The sequence below is a fragment of the Phoenix dactylifera genome, chromosome 6 (genome assembly GCF_051530095.1).
Source record: "Phoenix dactylifera cultivar Ajwa chromosome 6, Ajwa_hap1_PhDact_Kaust_v1.1, whole genome shotgun sequence".
In the NCBI taxonomy this organism is placed as follows: domain Eukaryota; kingdom Viridiplantae; phylum Streptophyta; class Magnoliopsida; order Arecales; family Arecaceae; genus Phoenix; species Phoenix dactylifera.
This window is the reverse complement of record NC_143195.1, coordinates 31,567,272-31,572,821: the sequence shown is the minus strand read 5'-3', so window position 1 is coordinate 31,572,821 and position 5,550 is coordinate 31,567,272.

Sequence of the window (5,550 nt, the reverse complement as noted above, 5' to 3'; positions counted from 1 at the left end):
TTCTACCCCGACAAGTAAACGTGCCCCAACCGTTTTGACCGCCGGGGGGCGGGACATTGGCAGGGCCCCACAACCCAACTTACTTCGTGACGGGCCCGGCCGGCAAACGCCGCTGGCGGGGCCGATCACGCCTTACTCCCGGCCCACCTAATGGACCCAACCAAGGTGCGGCCAAACCAGCACAAGAATCTTTTAATGTTTCCTGGTATATACCATGGACAAGTCCAGGTATTGTTTAAAAACTAGAAGGTTTATTTCAATTACCGAAAGTCTGTGCATAAGCTAACTTTGGATGACTAAGTAGGGAAAGACATAGCCAATTAATCTTATCTCGGTAGTTGTAGCCCATCTTCACTCAGTAAATCCTCGAGAAGGACGTCTCTATCATATCTCTTTGGCAAAGGAAATTTTATATAAAATTTATTAAATTATTTATTTTGTTAGAAAAGGTAGGATTTTTTTTTTCCATTTAGAGTTCTTCTGATAATTTAGCGCTCGATCTAAGAATTAAAAAAGAGGTAGTTCAAACAAATGTGTATAGATGTTCTAAAAGTATTTTAAATTTGTGTATAAAATAGAATATCTACATGCTATTTCCAACAACTAGCAATTTAATTAGTTGTTAGTGGTACTTTTGATATTCCACAATTTCAACTAGCAAATAGCATGTCTCCTTATCATTGACCTCCACCTCCACCTCCCCTTTCTTTATCTCTGCATCCCTCTTTTTTTTCCTTTCATGGCCGAGCAACACCCTTCACTTGCTAGCGACCAAAGACCGATGGTGCATGGGAGCCATAGACAAAATGGGCAGGGCAGAAGAGGAAGAGGATTTATATGGATCTCTCGTAGGTATGTAGATTGCGAGGTACTTTCTGATGGAACTGGTCTACCACTAAGCTAGTAGACCTAATCCAACTAATAATTTCTCACTATATGGAAATCGTATCACTGATGCAACCGCAAGAACAATGCCACAAATATAGGGAACTTAACATGTTTCCTTGGCACATGGACAAAACGCGCTCTCTTGTAGATATACGAGGCCCTTTTTTTTTCTCGAAAGGAAATAGAATATAGAGTCCTCTACCACGTCATCCATCCTGAAGATGGATAATTACATGTCGTGTGTGTCATATTTGGTACCCAGCACGGCTCTTTCAATTTTCTGGATGAGAAAACATGCATCATAGAGGATCCGAACTCTCATAAGCTTATTTGTATATCTCATTAGTTACATATATTTATTATTATTCTTTTCTTCAGCATCCAAAATAGATGCAAACTTTTCTTCAACTTCAGCGGGTTGAGTGAAGCAAGCTCCGACGAAATTTCGTACCTGGCTTTTCAATTAGACAATGAGGATTCCAAAACCATCGCTCTCAAAAATTCTATATTTTGGAACCCTAACGGACTTTGGTAGACCTTTCGAAGAATGGAAATAAAATATTTTCTCCATTAAAAACCAGCCACTCGTTCTGGGGTTGCAGAGTATTTGCCATCGAGTCTTCATTTTTCTTTTTTTTTGGGTACAAATCAAGTTTTCCTCGTCACATAACAAAGGCGAACTATCCTATGCTCGCTGCAAGACCATTGTTCGATCATTTGATTAACAATCATATTAGGGTAAAGTGGCTGCAAGTTAAGGTGAGACAGATAGGAGGCGAGGTCTGGAGGACACCAATCCAAACGGGCATCCTATTCGCACTGCCACGGCCTCATCTCTTTGTGCCTCCTTTTCTCACGTGGCAAGAGTCAAGCCAATTTGGGCAGCCATGACCCCAGTTTGCTCGTAGTGGATGAAATGGGAAATGGCTGAGGCTTTAGAAAGAAATTCTAGGTGTACGGTTCTGGCCGGGAATGTAGTAAGAATCTAAAATCACAATCACTCGTTCTTCCTCACGCCAGAATACCATGAAAAGAAGAAAATCTATTGATAGATACAGCATCGATTTAAGTTTCCCTTTTATTTCAAACGGATGCAACTTTTCTTAAGGATACTAAAGGAGCTATAATCAATATGATGGGACCAAGACCACATTGGGATTTAGGTGGCATATGGAGAACTAGATATGTTCATAGTTCACATCGAACAGGATGAAAGAATAACGTATATAAGACCTGGTCCCCACATGGTTGGTTGATGGGTACATAAATCATTTATCAAATCCTCGTTCATTTTGAACTAGTCATGCATGCATGTGCTTTGTATCCATTAAAAAGCACTTTATTGTCAATGGAATCATAATTATTCATTGAATTAATATTTTTTTTCTCTTAAATTAGTCACTCGTGCTACATTTACTGCCAATATTTCATTGATCTCAGGTTCTGATCAAACTTTTTCGTCATTTAATAGTCCTACATAGTAGATCATTTAATCACTAGGGTTTGCACCTCTCCACAAGGTGAAGAGGAATGTCAAATGATGAATGAACGCTAATTGACGAGAAATATGGTAGGTTCCCTATATGCATTATATGTTTTGAATATCATTTGTTGGTGTAGGGAATGGTAAGTGTTGCTGGAAATTAGACCCGGGGGCAGCCGTCAGCTGAGAGGGCGGAGCTCCGGCGAGAACTTGCGGGCAGCGGTCCGTCGGCGGGCGGCAGTCCGTCGGCGGGCCGCGTCTTCCGTAGGGCCTGCAAAAAAAAAACCGGTGGCCGGGGTTTTCCGGCACCGGCCCTCCGATGCCTAAGTCAGAAGGGGCAAAGTAGTGTTGGGCAACGGGCTGTGCCGGCCCGGCCCGGCCCAGGCCCACCGGCCCAAGGAATAAACGGGCCGTGCCTGGCCCGGCCCGTCCAGCACGGAACGCCAACCCGGCCCGGCCCCAGGCCCGTCTATTGGCGGGCCGGGCCGAGAACGGCACGCCACGGGCCGTGCCAGGCACGGCCCGTAACAGGCGCAAATGGGCCGTGCCAGGCACGGCCCGCAACGGCTCCAGACGGGCCGTGCCAGGCACGGCCCGCAACGGCTCCAGACGGGCCGTGCCTGGCACGGCCCGTCTGGAGAGGGGGGAGGAAAATAGCCGTTTCCAACGGCTATTTTCGGGAAAAAGACCATTAAAAAGACCTTTCGGGAAAATAGCCGTTTCCTAGCCTTCCAGTATGAGTAGTCGGATCCATTGAAGAAAGGGAGTCTTTGGGTGGACTGACCCTCAATGTGAGAAGATCCAAATGGGGTTGTCATTTTGATCTTTTAACTCTTGAGTGGAAGAGTTTTTGGCTCTGATACCACTTGTTGCCCAGATAGACAACCCAAGAGGGGGGGTGAATTGGGTTTTAAAATTAATTTAGATATTTAAAACGTTATGGATGATTAATTAAAAACTATTGCAAGTTATTTAATTAATCCTAAGTGCTGTGAGTGATGTGAGAGTAAGAAGAAAAGAGCCAATCAATCACAAACACAAGGTTTTATAGTGGTTCGGAGCTAACCCTTGCTCCTACGTCCACTCCCCAAGTCTCACTTGGGAATTTCACTATAACCCCCTTGGATTACAGCCGGTTGTTTTGCAAGCTCACAACCAAACTTGTTGTTTTACGAGCTCACAACGAACTCGGTCGGTTTTCCCAGGCTCACCGACTAGAACCAACCCCGATTGTTTCCCGGGCTCACAATCAAACCCTTACACACGTTGGTTTTTAACTTGGCTCACCAACCAACTTTAGTCCCCTTGATTCAATCCCCCGATTGAACCAAGTAAATACAAGTTATAGAAAGAAAGGAAAATAAGCTTCTCAAAAGCAGATGTAAAACAATATAATCAAAAGAGGAGTTTAGAAGCCCTCAAACGCTTTTAAGCTGAAGTAGAGGAATGGCTTCTTGAACTCCGGTCTCCTCTCGAATGAGTAGTCGACTTGAATGCAGGAGGAGGAGGCTTTAATTGCTGGGAAGATGTAGTTGGTTGCAGTAAATGCTGATCTTCCCCTTTTTCGTTGAAGAGCACGTTGCAGAGCTTGAAAGCTTGAATGCTTGGAGTGGAATGGTTGTTCTCTGCCTTGCTACAGTCTTCTGTGGCTATTTAAGCCAACCCCCACGGAAACTAGCCGTTATACTGCTTTTTCTGTCCGTTCTGCACACTCTGCGCAGCCTGACAATATGACCGTTGGTGGGTTGGAGTCGACTCGCGCGATCAGGAGTCGACTCGGCTGTAGCGGGAGTCGACTCAAGCTTTTCCGGAGTCGACTCGGCAACAGTTACAAATTTGAATTAAAGTTGCCGTCACGACTGGGAGTCGACTCGTCTTGACCCGGAGTCGACTCGCCAACTTCTGGAGCTGACCTGGCAATTTTGGAGTCGGCTCATCCACAGAAGTCCGTGGATCCAATTTTGAATTTTGTCCACTTGAGTCGACTCGACTGTCCTTGGAGTCGACTCGAATCTCAGAGCCCGAACTCCCGATCCTCTGTCTTTTGGCTCATCCAGTCTTGGAGTCGACTCGAACTTCCTTGGAGTCGACTCGGCTCTCAGTTTCCGAAAGTTGGTCTTCTGCCTTTTGACGTGAAGCTTGTCTTGGAGTCGACTCGAGCTGTCTGGGAGTCGACTCGAATCTCAGAGGCAGTAACATGGTTTTCTGTCTGTCGATGGTCGCGGAGTCTCGGAGTCGACTCGTGCAATGCGGGAGTCGACTCGAATCTCAGAGTCCCAAAAATGCTCTCTGACTTTTTCCTTGTGTTCCGCTGAGAGTCGACTCATGCTTTCTTTGGAGTCGACCTGCCAACCATCGGAGTCGACTCGCGTTCCACTGGAGTCGACTCGAATCTCAGACCCGAAAAACTGCTCTCTGACTTTTCTTTGTGTACCTCTTGGAGTCGACTCTTACTACCCTGGAGTCGACTCGTTGAACATTGGAGTCGACTCGCGCACTTCAGGAGTCGACTCGTTGACAGGTTCTGAGATGAGGCTTTCTGTTCTTCTTTCTGTTCTCAGTCGGAGTCGACTCGTACTAGTCTGGAGTCGACTCGAGCTCGTGCCAGTGAACTTGATACGCTTGGAGTCGACTCGTGATACTCGGGAGTCGACTCGAGTCTCAGACTTTGGTTCATGCAGCCTTCTTAACTTATCCAAAATACTATGAACCAAGTCTAGAGACACTTGGACAGGATTTTCACTGAAACACTCAATTGAATTCATTAGTAATCACAAGATATACTTGTTGCTGGTGGTCCAAACCGAGAACGATTGGCACAGCGGTGTGAACGGGGTTCCCTTGGAGTTGGGTTGGTTGCGCTCCACCTTCCACCGGGAAACCTGCAAGCAAGCCTCGCACCACCACTGGGGTAGTGGGGGCCCTCCGACGATCAAGTCAGAGAGGATTGAAGGAGAAGGAGAGATAGCAGTAGCAGGTAAGAGAATGCTCTGGAAAACCTTTTCTTCCCTCCCCCCTTCTCCCCCCAGCCGCATATATACCAGGCTGGGGGGTCCTTCTGGGGGGTTGGTCATCGTGTAGCACGATGGAGCTGCCACTGACATGGCCGTTACAGGGCGTCGTGGGGCAACGCTGGGTACGGCCATGACAGGGCGTAGTGGAGCTCCGCTTTGTACGGC